At 49.6% G+C, this 21699-nt stretch overlaps 1 protein-coding gene across 1 annotated transcript in view; it reads right to left on the bottom strand.

The window, feature by feature from the left end:
* The window catches only part of Kcnn3 (potassium intermediate/small conductance calcium-activated channel, subfamily N, member 3), a 152331-nt gene that overhangs the window by 126789 nt on the left and 3843 nt on the right, over window positions 1–21699 (bottom strand). The gene's annotated exons all lie outside the window — the stretch shown is intronic.

The raw sequence follows: 21699 nt of genomic DNA, 5'->3' as shown, positions 1-21699 counted from the left end.
ATTATATATTATATATTATATATTATATATTATATATTATATATTATATATTATATATTATATATTATATATTATATATTATATATTATATATTATATATTATATATTATATATTATATATTATATATTATATATTATATATTATATATTATATATTATATATTATATATTATATATTATATATTATATATTATATATATACAAGAGCATTCATGTTCCCAGGAGGCAATGTTGCAAACCCAAAGTGGAGCAAGTGAGGAGAGGCTCCTGTGACCTGTGAGCCAGAACCCCTATGATTATCACTCCATTGGCTACCGAACATAAAGACAGTCACTTTCCCCTCTCGGCCTCAGATTCCCCTTGGGCCTTGTCTATGAGACTCTGTCTGGCGCCATCTTCCACTGTGCTTCTGGGGTCCGTCCTCGGGTGTGAGGGTATGGAAAGAGCTGTAACCTCATTCCAGACAGAAAGGGTCCACAAACTGTTCGGATGCCCCCAACCCCAGGCAGGAGATGCCAGTGCACCAGCTGAACAAACAGGCCAATGGGAGAAGCCACACTTTGCACCTGCCCCAGCCACGGCCCTGTGAACAGGACAGGAGCCAATATACCAGGTCTACCTCTCCTGGCAGCACCCCAATATCTGGGCAGAAAGGGTCTGTCAATCTCTGGAATTACCCTGCTCAGTGTCCCTACCCACCTTCCCTCACCCTCTGGTGCCAGCCCACATCACCCCCACCCAGGAACTGCCGCCAAAGACCAGGTCAACTCAGACTCCCTGACATGCCTCATTCAGGGCCTTCTCTACTGTCCTTCATATTCCTGACTCTTGTGACTCCAGTTCTAGTCCCTTTCCTTACTTCTATCACACTGCCTGGACCCTCTGTTCACACCCCCAGCACCAGAGGTCCAGGTCAAACTCCAGTCTCAAGAGAAGAGGCCGTGGAGGGGGAGGGTCACAAGATCTCCCTTAGATCTCCACAAGATCTCCTGGGTGCTCCCTGGCTATGAGACCAAGCCTTATCATACTCTGCTATGAAATGGGGACAATAAACCCAGTGACTTTATGAAATACCAGGACTCTCAGTAGGAATTCAGCCAAGGAAAGCTGGAAGTTCTTGTTTATCTTCAGGGTCTCAGAGCCTTGCATGGGCCCTAATACTGGGAACTTTGAGCAGGTATGACCACACCAAGCTCTAGACTGTTTGCAGACTTAGCCCCCTGTCCACCCTCTGCCAGAGGGGGGCAGGGCTCTTGTGTCTATCAACTGCACAGAACACCCACTGTACCATCCAGAGAAGCCAGCTAGCCAGCTGCTTGCCACATCTGTCTGACCTACACAGATGGTTCCCAGCACCCCTTAAACCTGAACCCTCCAAATCTAGGCTTCCAGGGAGTATCCATTGGGTTTCTGACCTCAAATACCCTTGGTCTCAGTTTCAGTTCTTGTCAAACTCAGGGGAAGGGTGGGTGTTAGTGTTGGGGCTCAGTTTGCCTAGCATGCAGAAGACCCTGGGTTTGAGTCCCAGCCCCTGGGAGTATAGGACAGAGGAGGGCTAAAAGGGGTTTCGGGAAGTAGGGTGGAGAAACAGAACTTTGAAACCCCTTATAGCCAGAGCACAAAAACCTTTCAAAGCAGCTGTCAGATATGTCCAGGGAGAATGTAGATGGATCAGGAGGTACGCTCCCCTAAAATACCTCCCCTCCTCTGCTTCACAGAGCCCAAGAAAAAGTTACCCAATGACAAGACTCACATACAATTCAAGATGTCACTTAACAAAGTCCAGCGCCTCAGCAGGACAGATATAGGACACGCAATGACCCGAGGAAGCTCTTGGGGAAAGCTGTCTGTCCCCAGAGGGACTGTGAGAGTTAATGAAGCCTCACTGCTCAAGGAGCAAGGGTGAGGGCCCCTGCGCCTGCCTGGGTGAAGGATGGACACAGAAGCACAGGCAGCTAGCCAGCAGGGAAAGACACACAGTAACCTCAAGGCTGAGTAGGAGCATGGGAAGGGGGAAACGCACCCTGTGGGGTGACTGGGGAACCCTAATATACACAGATCTGGACAAGTACCCTCACTCCTTCCCTTTCCCCTTTACAGCCCTCCTTCAGCCCATCTATTATGCAAATTAAGTAACTACACCCACATTTGCATAATGTATGCATTGTTAATACATGATCCTGTCAGGCTTTCAGACTTTATAAAGCAATTTTGCTACCTTTAATGGAGAATCAGAGACAAAGTTCTAGAGAGAGCTATCTGGCCTTCTCTCATTACACACAGAAACAGTGTTTAAATCTTCATTTGGGGAATCGTTGACAGAAATTACGTGACTACCAACCAGAAAAATAAGCAAACACTTCTTTGACACTTTAGTCAAGAACGTATCATGGTCCCAGATGCCTGGCACAGGCCTGGTCAAAGGTCATGCCAATCAACTGTCTTACACATTGTTCTGTGGTTCCTCCAGCAAGCAGAAAGAAAGCCTTCACTACAGCTATGAAGTCACTTTGGGCTCCTGAGTGAGTCCAAAACAATGACACCCGCATTCCGTGTCTTCGCTTGAATAAAATGTCTAATTCCGTTATCTTACTCAATACCCGATAACCTTATCACTCCTACTTTAAGGCTAAGGAAACTGGGATGCAAAGACATATGAGTTATTCGCTAATGGTCAATCTAGGATCTCTGCATTCCTTCTGCCATACCAGTGAAAGCAAATCCCCTCTTCCCTCCATCTCTCCTTGCCATGATAGACATCATCAATCAATCACAGCACTTTTCTCACTGAGCTCAGATAGCAGCTCACCATCCTTCTCATCACAGCTCTTCTGGCAACTGGTACCAACCATTCAGAATTAACACCCAGATAAAACCTCTTTGCTGTGCCTACTCTACATCCTGTCAACTCTTCAGTACCCAGCCAATGCGGTGCCAAAGGCCATACATTTCTGAGGAGAGCTTGTAGGCTATGCCCAACCTGGTTGCTCAGCCTCAGGAGTCCCATACAACACCTCTTAGTTTGCTGACCAGTTCCAAATGGGTTCTGAAGGAATGGGACTCACCTGCCTTTGGAAGGGATCACATGGACCAAGGAAGTCTCTGCTGTTACTGCAGGAGCCCTACTACACAGGACCACGAGCCTCTTTAACCAGTGTCCACATTCAGTTGCAACAGAGACATTTCCAAAATGATTCTGGCCTAGGTATTCTGGAACAAGGCCCTCCAAAGGGTTCATCCAGAAAGGGAGCCAAACTCTGCCCCCAGCGCGCACGCACACACACACACACACACACACACACACACCCCTCCAAGCAACCTTGTTTGAATAACTGCAGGACAATCCCCTAAAGTGCTCACAGTGACCCTCAGGGACACCCTTGTTATTTAGGGCAGGAAAACGTAAACCTTGCCTTTCCCTGGTGCTCTACAATCCTCAAGCCCAGAGGAAAGTCTTGGCTCCTTTGCTTCCCAGTTGGAAGACAAAGCTGTCCAGATCTAGCTCCAGAACTCACTGTCTAGAAAGTCTTCTGGAATTCATCAGCACTGGCTTTTAGCCAGGCCCGATGAGATAGATAAGACATGCTCCCCTCTGCCTAAACCCAGGGCCCAGCCAGTGCCTCCCCTGCTTGAGCCCCTGGCTGCAGTCTGCTCTTCCTCCTTTGCCCACCTATTCCTCTGCCTTTACTTCACAGAGGCCTTCTGCCCTTTCTTGGTCGCCTGGCTCCCAAATCTAAGCAGTCCTGGGAGGGTTCATCTGGGCCTCCTGGACCACGACTCAAGAGTAGTCTTGGTGTTTGCATTCGTATAGATCCTGGGCTAGTTTCCTCAAGGTTAGATCAAATTCTAGGAGAAGCAGACAGCCATAAGTCACATGGGACAGGGGTACAGCAGCAGATAGAGCTCTGCTTCTTCTGCCACTGTTGGAGGTAATCCAGGCATTGGGGACTGCCCTTGGGGACTGCTGTACCCACGGAAGGAAGAATGGATGCTGATTAGTCTGCCAGTCACTGAGGCTGTTGACACAACCACACCTTGTCACTTGCTGTGATGAAAACACTGGAGCATCCCCAAGCCCAGCCTCTCCCCCCCCCCCACACACCCACAGCCGTCACCTCCACCTGCACGCTCAGCCAGCTAGTGAAGACCCTGGAGAACACTCTTTCTGCTCTCACATGGCTGACCCAGGTCTGCCCAGCCTCTTATCACAGATTCTCTGCTGTGGGCCTCCCCTTAGGCCTGTCTCACACTCACCCACCTCTGCCATTCTGTGCCCACCTCAGCCTTGTTCCCTTACACCTGCAAGCAACCTCTCTCTGTGTGCTGGTGTCAGCACATCATTGATCTCCTGGAGTCTTCCTGAGGACTCCAGATAGCCGCATCACGATCCTGTGCTATGCAGGACGCTGCCCCTGGGGAGCCTTCATGTCTGTCCAGCTCACACACAGAGTGGACAGAGGACAGCAAACATCAGTACAAACATGCCAGTCCAGGCAGTACTCCTTCTCTGGAGCCTGAACTAAGCCAGGCCCTAACTGAAACCCTGGAAAGAGATCCAGCTAGCCTCTGAGGGGCATCGCGATGGAGGGAGGCACTGTGAGCCCAGGAAAGTCTCCAGGAACACAGACAAGACCAGAGGCTAAGCTGATCGGCTGAACACACTGACCTCTCTGGTCACTGCACTGAGGTGGCTCGTAGGGATGCTGGTGTGTTGAAAAGGTGGTCCTAAGGTAGATAATAAAAACCATCTGGGGCTGGAGAGATGGCTCAGTGGTTAAGAGCACCGACTGCTCTTCCGAAGGTCCTGAGTTCAAATCCCAGCAACCACATGGTGGCTCACAACCATCCGTAATGAGATCTGACACCCTCTTTTGGTGCATCTGAAGACAGCTACAATGTACTTAGATACAATAATAAATAAATCTTTGAAAAAAAAAAAAACATCTGTGAATCACGAGGTGGGACGACCCCAGGCTGCCACTGGGTAGCCTCCTGCAATCCCCCCCGCCCCCCCACCCGAGCCCATCAGAGCTATGGCCTAGGAGAACTGCCAACCCCACTTTGTCCAACTTATCTCCTTCAGTGGTAACCATAGCTCATCTCTCCTATACATCCTGTCCAGTCCATCACCACTTCCTGTCAATTAAAGATAGTGACTGTGGCTGAGCCAAGAACCTCCCGGCTGTGTTCTTGAATCCTCTCTTACAATCACTGCATGGATTGAGCACCAGTGCACTCAGAAAACTCCCAGAAACTGAGGCCCAAAGTGCCCCGATAGTTGCCCACCTGCTCCTTACGCATAGTCACAAAATAGTCAGGCTACTACATGAAGCCTAGAGGGGCTAGCTCTGCATGCTGTCACTACCCCACTCATATCTTTGAAAACATGCAGGAAGAGGGTGTATCCGTCTCCATCAGGTCTGGCTGGAGGCCAGGGCTGATGGGTTCCAGAAGGAGAAGCCCCCAGCCAGGGTGTCGGTGCCAGTTGGTGCCGGCTGGTATGGGCACTCCGCCACCCTACTCTCTGGGACAGCAGGCTGCCTGGCTGCTCACTGCTGTCTACCCTCCAAGGAAGGGCTGGATTTTGATCAATGTAGAGAGGCACTTAAGCCACAGTTCTTGTATCTACCCTCACAGACAGCATACGTCATCCCAGGCCGAAAGGAGGATGCCCCACATTGCTCTCTTGTGGGTTCCCACCTTTTCCTTTCCACTGTCCCTAGCTTGGTTCAAGCCCTCACTTCATGCTGCCAGCTTCTTCCTACTACTCTTCTCTGTGCCAAAGCTTAATCACACCACTGCCATGTTTCCCCTGCCTTCTAACAAGCGTGCAAAGCCCTCTGCCTGGTATGCAAAGACCCAGTGAATGGGGACCTCCTGTCCCGTTCAAGTCTGTTCTTTATCTCTCCCTGAGAAAACTGCTTCCTTTTTTTTTCCTCCCGAAGAACACCTGGCACTCTCTGATTTGGAGCCCACCAACCCCACCCAACCCACCCCACCCACTGTCCCTTCAAGCTCAGAACACTCTCCCGCTTCTGCCTCGTGAGGCCCTGAAAGCCAGACTCAAGCCCCACGATGTCTGAGAAGTCAGACACTCAGATTCACAGCACAGCCTTAAGGAGGAGGAGCCAGTGTGGTACTCACAGTAGTCTGCTTGCCTCCAAGCTACTAAGCCTGCACACCCCTGAACCATACGCTGTCATCTCAGTGCTCCCTAACATCACCAGAGTCAGCACCAAGCAAAACAGCAAGCGAGCTTCAGTGAGAGTCCTCCCAGTGCAAGCAGGCTTCAGTGAGAGTCCTCCCAGTGGGAAGTCCACAGACCTTTCCTAGATCTGTCTTCCCCAGGAACCGGTCGGCAACTCAGCACAAGTACTTGCTTCCCCAGGTAGACCTAGAGAGCAGTGACCCACACAACCTCAAATGGCTTCTAGCTTGACCCAAGCTGGCAAACCAACTGTTTCTCCCCATGCCGGGAAGTCTGCCACTAAACCAGCTGAGTCTCCCACTCACAGAGTCGTAAGCCCTGAAAATCCCCTCTTTCTTAAATGGAGACTTCAGCTCTACTCATTCTCAGAAACAACAAAGACGGAGATGTGGGGCTGCACAGATGGCTCAGGGGTTAAGAGCACTGGCTGCTCTTCCAGATGGCCTGGGTTCAATTCCCAGCACCCACATGGCAACTCACAACTCTCTGTAACTCCAGTTCCCGGGGGTTTAGCACCCTTACACAGACACATACGCAAGCAAAACACCAATGCACATTTTTTTAAAAAAGACCAAAATAAAGTGGGGCCAGTATATGAGGCCTCTTGGAGGTAAGAGGAAGTCCTGGAAAAGCCCCTAAGTCTCACCTTCTCACAGGCTCTAATGTGGCTCATACCTCAGCCTCGTCTACAGATAAAACCTCCAAGGTGAAGGATGTAAAGACACAGAGATTAGAAACAAAGAAAAAACTCTGGAGGGGCATGAACTTGAACATGAATTTGAACATGATCATGAATTCAAATCTGAGAGCCTAGTATAGTTGTACATGCATTGAATCCCAGCTATTGAGAGGCATAGGCAAGTGGATCTCTGTGGGTTTGAGGCCAGCCTGGTTTATCTAGCAAGTTCTGGACAAGCAGGGGCCTACATAGTGAGACCCTCAAAATAAAATGGAAGTTTTGAGTCCCACCTAGTCCAGCATCCCAGAGATGACTAGTGTCATGCTATAGTTAGGATGACGGTTTCATCCTTCCATTTGTCCTTGTAACAAGCCATCTATCCAGGCTTCTCCAGTCTCTGCTGTTTGGAACCAGGTAATACCTTGATTTGGTGAGTATTCCTGGCCCCTGTCCATTAGGTATCTATCAAATCCTTCCCTTGGCTGTGATGACCAACCAAGTCTCCAGACTCTGCTACATGTATTCTGAGAAGCACCTCAGGTGGAAAGCCTTGGCTCACAGGCCAGGTAGATCCCAGGTCTCCCCATCACCACCTTCCCCTGCCTCTTGTTCCTCATCAACATCCCACCCCAGACAGGCTGTCTCTCTTCACCAAAGGCCAGAGAAGCTTGTGTGAGGTATTCCTGAGGTACCTCACAGAAGAAGAAAGGAGTCAACATTGACTGAGCCGGATCACCACAATCTATTTACATCACCCTTGCCTGCACCACAAAATGAGCAAACGCAGATGAAGACTTAGGTACTAAAGTCATATGGTCAACTAGTGGCACAGACCAACTCTGAATGCAGCAGCAGACCCACACCCAGCATATCTGACTGACCAGTGAGAGGAGCTGGCCCACAGGTCCCATAGCCTCAGACCCTCACCTTCTGGGCCCAAGGCCAACCATCAGATATCAAGACATCAGGAGAAGACATCTAAAGCCATCCCTGCTCTTTCCACACTTAGAAAGGAAACAGTTATAGTGGCATGGCTTTGTGGTCCTTGAGAGCCCTGGAGAGTCAACGGGCTTTGGACATAGCAGTTTGGCTAGTGAGCAGAAGACTGGCACCTCCCAACACCTAGACCTCACCTCTGAGCTATCTTTTCAAGCTCATTGATCTACACACACACACACACACACACACACACACACACACACACACACACACACACACACTGCCCACAGAGTTGAAAGTGTTTGAACACTAGGAATCCATGGGATCCATCTTATCTCAGTAATCTCCTGGTCATACCATGGGAATCTCTGGCCACTTCTGACCCTATCCATCAAAGCATTCTGGGGTCAGCCCAGAACAGGGAGACTTGATCTTCAAATGTGGACTGACTATTAGATTCCTGTGACCTTTGGGAACTAAACACTAATCACACTGTAAGCACCGATAATTTCTTTGGGTTCTGTGTGTGCCGCTTTGTTTCTTGGTTGGGGGCGGGGGGCATGGTGTGCACATGGCCCTTGGGCGTAGTTCTTCCATGCCACATTTTTTCCTTTGAACAGAATCTCTTTGCTGTTCACAACTGCACACGCTAGGCTGGTTGGCCTGTGAGCATTCAGGGAGTCTCCTGTCTCTGATTCTCACCTCGCTCAGAAGCCCTGGGATTGCAGACACACACCCTGCCGCATCCATTTTTATATGGGTTCAATGTTTTTTGGGGGGAGGGATTCAAAGGTGAGTCCTCACACACATACTACAGAAGCTTTCCCCGTGCAACTCTCTCCTCAGCCCCTTCTTAATTTTTTCTAAATATTTATTTATTCTGTGGTGCTGGGGGTTTAGCCACGCCAAGGCACACATGTAGAGGTCAGAGGAAAACTCGAGGGAGTCCCTTCTCCCCTTCCACCATGTGGGTTCCAGGGATTGGGCGCCTCCGGTTAACAGGCTTAGCCATAAGAACCCTGACCCTGATCTGCTATCTTGCCCACCCCTTGGTTTTGTTTGAAAGGATGCCAGCCTTGTCCCAAACTGTCTTCTGGAATGCAAGGGGAGCCGTCCACCAAAGAAAGGGACTGGGCAAGAACCTTGTATAACCCAAGTGTGGGTCTCACAAATCTCCCAGCTTCTAGGGTTACCCCTTGCCCATCCCACCCCCCACTTCAGCAGACACACCAGAAGCCTACCTACCCTTCCAAACACTGCGAGGACCACCCACTTTCACCACCTGGCTGCTACTTCCCACCTGGGTGCTCCATCACCACCAGCCTCACCTGAAGTGTCCCTAAACCTCTGGTGAGGCTTCCCTGTCTGTGCCTAACTCTAATACCAAAGCTCAGAGCCCTCACCTGATGCCATCTTGCCAGGGTAAAGGGCAAGTGCTGCACAGAACACTCCAAGTCCTACCTCCAAGCTGGCTTCATCCCCGTGCTCCCTATGCTCAGCCGGGCAGAGGGAGGGGCTCCTCACTCCTGGGGAGTCTCTGATGGATGCCACACGTTCCACCACACCCCACTGACATGGCGAGGGTGAGGAATTTATGTGTACATTCTGTTATTAATCATTCATCTGAAAACTGATGTACCAGGATGTGGGGGACATAGCTCAGCAGTATTAGCATGTGCCTAGCGCATGTGAAGCCCATGGTTCAACCCCTAGTACCAAAATAAATAACCATAAATTCTAAACTGGTTCACCATTAATTTATTAGAAACTCCTAAAGTATGCTTGCAACAACGTGAGTGTTTATTTAACTATAAATTTTATGGACTCTAAAACCGGGTAAGTGTTTCCAATGAAGATTTAGTGGCTGGCTGAGATGAGCCATCAGATATCCACCAGACATAGCATGGCAGATAGGATGGAAAATGTCTCATTGAAAATATTTATGTTGCTTACGCATTGAAATTGTAATATTTTTCTTCATCACATGAAATGAACATATTAACAAATTTCATATGTCCTACTTTTAAAAATATACAGCTACCAGGAAGCATAAAAGGACCAAGATAGTTCCGTGTTCTAGGTCTACTGGACAGAACTATCCAGACCACAGCAAGCACAAACCTGACGAAGGCCTTGGAGAAGCTAGTCCCCACCTCCATGGCCAAGGAAGCCTGGCTTGCTCACCAACCCCAGACCTTCACCAAATGTCACCTTCTCATCAAGGCCTCCTCTGAGCACTTATTCGAGATGACTAGCTTCCCTGTGGAACGCCGTGTCCTGCTAGCCCAGCTTTCTGTTCCTTCATAGGACTTCAAACACAATATATAATTAGCTGATATCTTTTACTGTTGGGTTCAGCTATGGAAATGTGCATCCCCAAGGGCAAGACTCTGGCCTACTGTGGTTTTTCCTACTGTGCTGTGCCTAGAATAATTGGCTGGCCCCTCACAGGTGGTCAGGAGCCATCTGTTGGCTGCATAAAAACACATGCTTTCCTGCCTGGACAGGAAGTTTCTCAAGGCCAACATCTAGCGCATAGTAGGTACTTGATGGAGGCTGTTGCCCAGTCTTTGGGAAAACAGGCAGCTTAGCTGAATTAGTCATAGAAGGCAAAACTGAATAGCAAAGGCTCTGAATTGAACAGGGTATCCTGCACCTGCCCCGCCCCCCCACACACACTGCTACCTGTTCCTCCCCCCTTATCCCCTAAAAAATCTCCCCATCAGCTCAACAGCCTTGGAACCTCTGGGGGAGGGGGAGGTTGGGGACAGTCATTTCTCTCTCTTCTGTCCGTTTTTATTCTCCCAGTAAGAAGACAAATCTGTTTCCCCTCTGCCAGAGCCTCGAGCCTGGGCTCCTTACATCATAGTAATTAAATCCCTGCTGCGCAGAGGGCTCAGGAGACAAGCAGGCCTCATGCCAAGGGCTGGCCTGCGGGGAGGAGGCAGCAGGGAGGGCAGCTGGCCAAAGGGCCTGTCTCTCAGCCATCTCCTGATAGTGAGGAAATCCACTTAGCTGCATTACCTTCACACATGGGACATGAAGATAACCCTCCAACCCACTCTTCCAGTAGACCCTGCACTCACTGACAGGCAGTGCCCTGTCACCAGAGCACTGCCATTTTCAAGTATTCATTCCCCCAGTTCCATGTGGTCACCAGCCTAAGATGGAAGGAGACTCCTCCAGCTCCCTGCTCCATTCTCCAGATGACCAAACAAATGGCCAGCCGCCAAGCTTGGCCATGCCTAGCCAGAGAGGTTCCCACCAGCCGCCACAATCTCAGCTGACCCTTACTGAGAGCCCAGGGTATGGCAAAAGCCATGTCACAAGCTTACTGACAGCAGCCTGGCGTTTTCCTGCAGAAGACTGACAGACAGATTACCAGGAACCACTGGGAACATTGCGAGTCGATCTGTTAGAGCAACTTCCTAAAGCTAGCAAGTGATAAACAGGGCTGAGATCTGGAGAGTTCACCTAACCTGTGGCAGGATAGCAGGTAGGCACACAGGGCCCAGAAGACTGCCTGGAGGAGGAAAGATGCGGAACCCATCCTAGCCCTCAGGTGAGGGGACAACAAAGCCAGGTTTGGAAGTCGATTTTGAGAACATTATTGATGTGATATTATTTGACACTCACCATGCCCTGCCCAAAGCCTTCTCTTCATCTTGTCTCCATCACAACACACACTCTCTTAGAGAGAAAACACCATTGTCCTCATTTGTAAACCTAGAGACTGAGACTCACAGAGTCACAGAGCCGGGACAGAGAAACTCAAAGGATGTCCAAGCCCAACCTTCCCTGTACCTGGCTCCCAGAGCTCCCACAAACCTATGCATCACACTGACAGCACCCTGCCTGCCCCTCCGCACACCCCAGGGGTGTCGGGTCAGGTGAGCAGGCCAATAAGAAGGAAAATAAGGGGACAATGAGCCAGGTGAGACTGACAGACTGAATAGGGTTTTTTTTGGGGGGGTGGCTTGAAAGAACACACTCTTGGGTAGTGTTGCACACCTTTCATCCTAGCAGTTGGGAGGCAGAGGCAGATGGATCTCAGAATTCAAAGCCAGCCTGGTCTGCAGAGCAAGTTCCAGGACAACTACAGCTACACAGAGAAACTCTGTCTCAAAAAAAAAAAAAAAAAGCAAACAAACTAAGAAAGAAAGGAAGGAAGGAAGGAAGGAAGGAAGGAAGGAAGGAAGGAAGGAAGGAAGGAAGGAAGGAAGGAAGGAAGGAAAGAAGGAAGGAAAGAAGGAAGGAAGGAAGGAGAAAGGAAAGGAAAGGAAAGGAAAGGAAAGGAAAGGAAAGGAAAGGAAAGGAAAGGAAAGGAAAGGAAAGGAAAGGAAAGGAAAGGAAAGGAAAGGAAAGGAAAGGAAAGGAAGAAAGATAGCCGGGCGTGGTGGTGCAAGCCTTTAATCCCAGCACTCGGGAGGCAGAGGCAGGCAGATTTCTGAGTTCGAGGCCAGCCTGGTCTACAAAGTGAGTTCCAGAACAGCCAGGGCTATACAGAGAAACCCTGTCTCAAGAAAGGAAGGAAGGAAGGAAGGAAGGAAGGAAGGAAGGAAGGAAGGAAGGAAGGAAGGAAGAGAAGGGGAGGAAGGAGAGAGAGAGAGAGAGAGAGAGAGAGAGAGAGAGAGAGAGAACCCACGAGCCAGCCTGCTGCTGCCTGTCTGTTGGGCAGGAAGGCTTCAGTCACTCTGACTTGTGCTCAGGCCCCAGCTCTGATACTCCTAGCTGCGACTTTCTGAGCAGTACACATATCCCTTCTGAGGCTCCAGACCAGCATCTCTAAAATGGGGCTATTGATGTCTACCTCATATCTTGTAGAGAGGTATTAAGGAGGAATGTGAAGACACGGAATAGACCCTTTGGAAATATTCATTGTCTTCTCTCCTTTCTGTCTCCTCTCTTCATCAGAGTTAGATACCCATACCCACTTGCAGTCTCTCGCTCTCTCTCTCTCTCTCTCTCTCTCTCTCATTTAGGGAAGAGTATGTAGAGGTCAGAGGACAACTTACAGAAACTAGTTCTCTCCTTCCCCGACCTGGGGTTTGAACTCGGATAGTCAGCCTTGGCATAGAGCAGCTTTGTCCTCTGAGCCTGCGTTATCCTACTGGCCTCCTATTGTTTCCAAGGAAGAGAGAGGAAGCATCTGCTTCAAGACTGTGGGGTACCCTCCCAAGCTGCGGGGACAAAAATATTGTCTATGATGTCACCTGCCCATGATGAAACCCTCCCGACTCAGCCTACATCCGAGTCTGACTCCCTGCTCCCACCCATTCACTCCCGAGGGATCTCAGGATTCTTGATAGCAGTCTGGACCAAGGAGGAGTGGGAACCACGGGCCAACAAAGGCCACAGACTCTCAGGACAGACATCAAAGGCAAAAGTCATCACTGCCAAGAACCAGAGCCCTAAGAGGCCATGCCTGTCCAGCTTGCCTGCTCACATTCTCCTTGCCATCCTGGACATGAGACCCAGTGCCTTGAATAAGTCAGGTAAACAACAGACCAGTGATTTTCATCCCCAGCCTCATCCACTTCTAGTCCACCGCTACCCTCAACAACAGGAATTAAAAATCCCACCTTCTGTGACTGGAGAGATGGCTCAATCAATGGTTGGAAGCACTGGCTGCTCTTCCAGAGAACCGGGGTTCAATTCCCAGCACTCACATGGCAGCTCCCAACTGTCTGTAACTCCAGTTCCAGTGGATCTGAAGACCTCACACAGAGACACATGAAGGCAAAACACCAGTGCATATAAAATAAAAATAAATCATTAAAAAATAAGCATTTAAAAATCCTATCTTCTGCTCTGCAAAGCCAGCCAGCTCAGCAATCAGTTACTGCTGCCAAGCTGGGAAAGCATAAGCACTCTTTGCTTTGTTTTTTGTTTTGTTTTGTTTTGTTTTGTTGTTTTTTAAGACAAGATCTCTCTGTGTAGTCCTAGCTGTCCTGGAACTCACTCTGTAGACCAGGCTGGCCTCAAACTCAGAAATCTGCTGCCTCTGTCTCCCACATAAGCACTTTTAAGAAGAGATGGCAGGCTGGAGAGATAGCTTAACAGTTAAGGGCACTGACTGCTCTTCCAGAGGTCCTGAGTTCAATTCTCACAATAGATAGATAGATAGATAGATAGATAGATAGATAGATAGATAGATAGATAGATAGATAGATAGATAGATAGATAGATTTCCCAGCATAGACGCATACATACATGCATACATGCATGCATAGATACATACATACATGTTAGGTAGATAAAGAGGCATAGAAGATAGATAGATAGATAGATAGATAGATAGATAGATAGATAGATAGATACATACATACATACATACATACATACATACATACATACATAGGTAGATATGTAGGTAGATACGTAGATAGATACAGAGATACATACCTACATAGGAAGATACAGAGATAGACACAGAGAAAGATACATAGATAGATGAGATGGCAGAGAGTAGTGGTAAGGAGAGACCCCAGACAGAGCTGGCTCTAATCCTCTAGGTCACAGATTTTCCCCTCCTAGCACCTAGATTGCCTGGAGAAGGGTAGGAGAACGGGAAAGAAAGAAAGGACAAAACCCAGAATCCCTGGGTTCCTGCTGTACCCTGCTTCTTACAATGCTCTAGTGCTCTTGGATAACTCACATAACCTCTCTGGACCTTGCGGTCCTATAACTCACATAACCTCTCTGAACCTTGCGGTCCTGACCGGTGTTCCATGCCCTGCCTTCCTCATGGAAGTGGGCCCTGTGCAGGAGTCATGCCCACCCAGGTTGGTGGATGCTACCTAAGGCAGGAATGTCCCCAGCTATCCCCAGAGAAGGCTTGTTAGGGTCCTCTTCCCAATGGCCTCCAGGTCCGAGCCCCTCCCGACACGGTGGCCTAAACCATGGCATCACTCTCACACTCTCAACATGAGAAGGCACAGCACCTCTGTCAGCAGCTCCAGATGTCTCCATGTGCAAGATCTGTGTGAAAAGTTAGCATCTCACCCGCTGGAAGTCAGAATAGATTAAAAAACAAAAAACAAAAAAATCTGTTAACATCAGAAACCTCACAAAGGAGAGAAGGCCCAGGGGGGGAAAAAAAAAGCCCTGCTAGTAAAACCTCGCTGGAATGTGGGCAGGTGGCAGCTCAGGCGAAGGTGTGAGGAGGAACCGCCAGCCTGGGAAAGGTGTCAGCCAGCCACTGCGCTGGCCACTTACTCAACTATCACCAAATGAGAGTCTCACTGGGCCAGTGAATGTCAGTATTCCCATTTACAAATGGGGAAACTGAAGCTCAAAGAGGTTGAGTCATGGTCCTTAGGGTGACTCAGCAGTAAGGGTAGGCCATAGTTAGAACCCAGAGCAGTCCTGACTCCCTGCAGCCTTCTCCGGTCCCAAGCTCCCCACTAGGAAAGGGCTCTGGAGATCAGATGATCTTCCAGCCTCCTCCCTCTTTGCTGGGTGACCCTCTGTGCAAGGTGTTCATTGTTACAGACTTCTCCAGGCTAAACCCCGAATAACTAGCCTTGAACATGCTAGGTGGCAGAGGAAGAACCTATAGCTCCAACGTCCAAGCGCCAGCCCATTCAGCAACAAGCTTGCCCCAAGCTTCGTCTAAGCCAATGTTCATGCTCAGTTGACATCTGAACGACCTTCTTGTCCTTTAAGAAAAATGCCCATCGACCTGACGCCACAACAACAGATGCCAATTTGCATATTGTTTCACACATCTTCTGCCTGAATCACCAAGGCTCTGTTCAGAATATAATTCAAGTAGTTTGGGATAGGGACTTGGGATGGGAGGAATTGCTTCCTCCCCAGCAAGTCCAGGTTCCCTGGCATAGCTTCCGCCACCCAATTACTGCTGGTGCCCCCTGGTGCCTGGCTAGGAACATGGCCTTAGTGTTAAGCAGGGTAAAAGAGGTAGAGGAACCATTTTTTTTTAAATTTCTGAGATAGGGTTTCTCTGTGTAGAGCTGGGTGTCCTGGAACTCACTCTGTAGACCAGGCTGGCCTTGAACTCAGAAATCTGCCTGCCTCTTCCTCCCGAGTGCTGGGATTAAAGGCTTGTGCCACCATGCCAGGCTGGAACCTTTTAAGTTATACAAAGTATCCCTGTCTCTGGTCTTGAAGGGAAACTGTTTTCCTGATGGAACTTTCTGCAAGATGTAGCAGTCTTCACTTGCCTGGATCTGTCTCTGGGCTAGTTCCTGCCCTAGAGTCCCAAGCTCTCAATCTCATTCTGCTTGATCATCATGTGTCCCCCTGACCTTCCTCTCAGCCTCTGGCCTGGCCCCATGGGTCTATTTTTGTGCTCTCTCCACCTGTCCGATTTGAATGCCTACACCCAATTAGCTATGCCCAAGCCACAGACTGCCAACCCTGAATATACTCATGATAGGAGACTCTAGAAGGCCAGGCCAAGCCATCATGAGAGTCCCGCCTTCCCAAGAGTAGCCCTTCCTCTCATTACACACTGAGACCTATCAGCAGTAACACTGGGTGGCTTGTCCATTTTTCTTGAGAATGAGGGCAAGGTCCCGTGTGCTCAACTCTTCCAGGGTCCTTTCTCCTAACCTGAAGCCCATCTTCTCTTCTCCACAACCACCTGGAAAGCATACACAGGGGACATGTGTACTTGTGTCCCTCCAGGCTCAGTCCTCCAAGCGGCATCCAATAAAAGCAACATCTGGCAGCTGCTGAAGTTCAATGCACGCCCAGCTCAGTGCTGCACTGCAGGGTACTCACTAGGCTAGGTACTACAATACGGACAGAAGTATTGAGTGCTACGGACTGTGCTTCAAAGAGGGATGCTGCATGCTATGGTACAGGGAAGGATTCTAGATGTTATATTGCAGGGAAAAGTGTTGAGTCCTATGATCTAAGGAGGGCTTGGAGTTCCCTCTTCCCATATGAAGAAACAGGGTTCAGCAAATTCCCCACCACAGGTATGCCATAGAGTTAAGAAATAAACTTAGATGCAAACCCCTTAGCTACCATACTAGGCCATCCGTAACAGGTAAGATCATATTTGAGGGGGAAAAGAGCATTGGATCTTTAGAGTTCCTGGCAACTCACTATTAAGTCAATCACTGAACCCACACCCCTGGCAGGAGTGTTTTGATCCCTGTTCAGAACCTCTCAGGAGAAGCACAGCCCCCATAACTCTCACAATCTTCTCTTTCCTCCCATCTGCCCTTGCATGCACATCCTGGGGCATCTTCAAGATATCTGCATAAATTGCATTTCCCACACACTTTATCCTCTGTCCCCCTGTCCTACAGAAATGAGTCTCTCTTTCCACAATGGCTCATCTGACCCTTCAGTAACTACCCCACCTTCTACAGGGAGCCTCCAGCAGGGCTAGCCCAAGTTCCTCTCAAACTGGATGACGTTGTCTGGCCTTCTGACTGACTGAGGGACACCTCTGATGAGCATGGCTTTGAGAACAGTGGCTCAGACAGTCCTTGGAACAAGGACAAGACCTGGAGGCAGAAAAAGAGCTCAGGTCTCAGGTTTAAGTGAGCTAAGAACAATCGCAAGAAGCACCGAGTACCAGCACCTCCTTAGGGTGCCATAAAGGCAAAGACGAACCCTTTCCAGCACCAGCTATGCTGATGGCACAGAGAGCCGGGAGAGAGGGGGAGGGGGGAGGGGGGGAGGAGGAACTCCAGAAGGAAGAAAATTCTAGAATAGCAATGGAAAAGCCCTCAGAGACTTCCTTACTCAGTTCCCAGCTTTCTGGTTTGGAAATAAATAAATGAAATGAAAATTAAAATAGAAGCTAGTCGTGCACCTCAGCTCTGAGCTTCCTTCTAGAACCATCTAAGAAGGGGGTCTGATGGCTCGATTTTCTCAGCTGGAAAGTACTGTTGGTTGTAACGATCCTGAACCACTGTGGGGACCATGCGAAACGGCAGCTGGACTATGCCTGCGAGATACACCATGCTGATCCCCAACTCCCCATTACCACCTCGGCAGCTAGCACTAGAAAGGAAGGAGAAAATTAAAAGAAGATCCAGGCAGGAGGGAACAAGGTAAGCCAGCTAGTTCAGGAGGGGAGGGGGAGGCACAGTGGCTTGGGGGCGGGGCAATGGTGCTGTGGTAGGTACCTACAGCAAACCTATACAAAGCTCACTTTCCCTGTAATCCCCACAACTACTTCTTCACAATTTATTCAGAGTCACCCTGACAGTGGATGGCCACATCCCCCCCCCATAGAGGAAACATCTCAGGGACCCACCATGGGCCTTCCCTCCACCTCAATGAACAGACTGCCTGCCCCCAGGAAGCTGCTTGCACCACAGAACCTTTGGTCTGGGTCCCTGCACCAACAGCTCCCATCCCAATCGTGTTCTGCCTATGTCTTGGCCAAGCTTCTTCTAGCCCGACATTTTGTATCTCTGGTCTCTGGCCCATAGATTTTGATCTGTTTCTTCCAAGAATATATCAGAGGCTGGAGGGGTGCTGAACCAGGAGGATGGTTCCGTCAGCAAAACACCTTCCATGCAAGCACAAGGGTCTGAGTTCAATCTCTAGTATCCATATGAAAACTAGGATACAGGGGTAGATGGGATACGGTGAGAGCAGACGAGAGCCCTTGAGCTCGCAGGCCAGCCACATGCACACATGTTATATGCACATGTACATATAACACAGCACATGCAGAGAAAATGCAAGCAATCTAAAAGGACAAAACCAAAACAGAGTATAAGCAATCTGGGCTGGGGAGATTCCTCTGCAGACTGTTTACCTAATAGGTGCAAGGTTCTGCACTGAAATTCCAAACTGGAAACATATATGCACGCGCGCGCACGCGCATGCGGGCACACACAAATACACACACACACACACACACACACACACACACACACACACACACACAAGGAATGTAAGCAAGGCCTCCAGCAGCAGGCACAGAAACTTAGAGTCAAAAGGGCAGGATTCTTATCTCAGTACCACGCCCACTGGCAGTGTTAGCTTAGTGAGTGATTTCATCTGCATAGGATGCCTCCAGCACCACCTACTTCTGGGACTCTTGGGTGTAAAGTCATCCAGTTCTTAAGAAAAAGGTCCTCGCCTTCCCTCAGCTGTCACTCAGCAGCAATTCACGCAGGAGCAGTGTGGGGCAGAAAGAAACAGTGTGGTCCCTGCCCCCAGCCTCTCCCCTGCCTCCCGAGCACCTGGGGGTGGAATGACAAGGGGAGGGGGCCTTGAAAACCCATTAGCCTCCTCCGGACTTTCCACACAAGAAAAGGCACTCGAGTTTTCCTCCCCACGGCTCCTGAGAGTGAGCAGTCTTAGAATTACCAACCCTCATTATTTAAAGAGGAACTGATGGCTTTCTTCTCTCTCTCTCTCCCTCTCCCTCTCTCTCTCTCTCTCTCTCCCTCTCTCCCTCTCTCTCTCTCTCTCTCTCTCTCCCTTTGGGGTTTTGAGAGAAAAACAACTACCCAGCGAATGCTCTGGTGGTCCTGTCATGGCGCAAAGAAAGGGGATATTGTGTACAGTACAGTACAGTACAGCCGCCCCTCACAACACACACACACACTTCCCCCCAGTGTGCTTCATAAGTAACTGGCATGCAACCAGAGCTCTCTGTTCTGATTTTACATTTGCCTTGGAGCCTGAGTCACAACACAGGTTACTCCAATTTTCTTCTGCTTTTCTCTACCTAATTTTTTTAAGGGAATCTTTTGAGGATGGCCTCATACATCCTCCTTCCTGGAAGCTAAATAAGGGAATCAAAGGCCATGGAGTAGCTTTCTAATTAGCTTATTCAGAAGACAAATGCCCAGCCATTGTCCCAATGCCCAGTGCTGCCTGTGGGGATGGGAAGTCTGGAAGCCCTGTGGAGCCTGTCCCCAGGACAGTTATAAACAGTGGGTGACATGGGAAGGAAAGTAGGTGACAAGTTACTGGTAATCCTATAGGTTACCAAGATCTGACTCATTAGTTCACTGTCCACAAGGAATATAAATAAAGGGTCACCATGGGTGCAGGGTTGGCTGTCTCATACTATCAGATCTGCTTGTCTTCCCCAGGGCAGGCATGGCCAGTATACCCTGTGACAATTAAAATGCAGGCCTGGGGCCCTTGGCTGCTGGCTCTCAGGGTCCTGCAGCCAAAGTGCTTTACTGAGTCTTCTGCCTTCTTATTCTCAGAGGACATCCTTCAGGAGGTGCACACCAGGGTCTGACCTATGTCTACCTCCCCAGCATGCCTGAAATCATAGTTACTGGTGCCCCCCAAAACCCTCCAGAAATACATGTTCCAGCAACCAGTAACCTAACCTCAGAAGGCACTTGGCCCCAAAGAGACAAGCAGGGTCCTTCATCCTATGTACCCTGGCTACCACTCTGTCCTTGTGCAACTAGGGCCTCCATCCCAGGAAGGCAGAGGATCGGGACAGAGATGCATCTTGGATGTTGGAGACAAGCTCGGTAGAATGTTTACCTACGGTGTGAAGCTGTGGCTACCACCTCCCCACACACACCCTACAAAGACCAAAAATAAAAGCCTAGAATACAATCCATCATTCCAGCTGAAGGCTGGGGGGACTTTATGATATATGTGAGGCCAGCAAAGAGATAGGCAACAAATTGGCCCAGGCCTAGAAGCCACCATTCTCTGGAGAGTATGCAGTAGGGACCTCCTTTAGCTGCTCAGTAGACCTAGCTCAGGGTGGCGGCCCAGTTGGTGGTCTGAAGAAGGAACAGTAACAGGAAGTGAGGAGAATGTACCCAAGGAAGCAGATAGGGACTTCTGTATCGGTGACTGCTTCATCCTAGCAACAGGTCAAGCTGGGGTATCAGAAAGGAACAGGACAGGAAGTCTGATTGGGCAGGCAGGAGGGGCAAGGGAGCAGAGGTAAGGCTGAAATGGATCTCTAGGCCAGCAGTGGAGAGCTACGGAGGCTGTACAAAATCTGTGGAAACAGACAGCTACCCTGCTGCCCAGACTGAGGAAGCTGCCACAGGCTGAGGCCTGACGTCCTGTCAGGGTGTTAAGGAAGAGAAAGCAGGCCAGGTTACCCCTAACTCTTTGGATCTAGTAGAGAATTACTGACAGCTTAAGGTAAAAGGGTGACATGGGCCAAACCAGCTCCAGAAAAAACTAAAGAACACAGTCAGAAAAAAAAAAAAAAAAACAACCTAAATCCCCATCCCCTAACCCTGTTAGACTCTAACAGTTAGAGGGAGCCATAGGCAGAGGCGGGATCATCAAGACTTCCAAACAGGATCTTGAGAATCAGCCCTCTCCTGTTGTCTAAGTTTCCAAAGAGGAAGCCCACCTACTAAAGGAAGGAAGGTGAGGGAGGATGAGAAGGGGAGGGAAGAACGGGAGGAGCAAGAGAAGGAAGGGAGGGAGGGATGGATAAACCAGAGCCTCCATTCAGCTCAGAGACAGCCTTGCACCTTTAGGGGTCCACAACGCCCCCCTCCCCAAGTCAGGCTTCCATCTCCTTTCTCAGTGGAACTTCCTTCCCGCCAGTGTCATCGCCTACAGCCTGTGAGGGTGGGAGCCAGGAAGCACTTTGTCCCCATTTCTCAACCTCCTCACGCTGGCTCCCTTTTGCATCACCTTTGAGCACACTCAGGGTATCTGCCCCATTGCTTTTCTCCCAGACCCCTGGACCTGCATTCATCATGCGATGAATGACTCTCCCAGCAGCAGGTACAGTAGGTGGACGGGGCAGGTACGGCCTCACGAGATAAAGCAGAGAAGTTCAGAGTTAGGTAAGGCCCAGGGCTGCAGGCCATCAGTCACTCAGAGGAAAAAGAACCTGTCCCTCACCAGGGCCTTTAAATAGAAATGGCCATGGTAGGTACCCAAAATGACTGGTCACCTGGTCTATCCTCGGGCTTCCAGA

The sequence above is a fragment of the Mus musculus genome, chromosome 3 (genome assembly GCF_000001635.26).
Source record: "Mus musculus strain C57BL/6J chromosome 3, GRCm38.p6 C57BL/6J".
Classification (NCBI taxonomy): Eukaryota; Metazoa; Chordata; class Mammalia; order Rodentia; family Muridae; genus Mus; species Mus musculus.
Note: the sequence above shows the minus strand (reverse complement) of the source record. Positions and strands in the feature narration are given on the sequence as shown.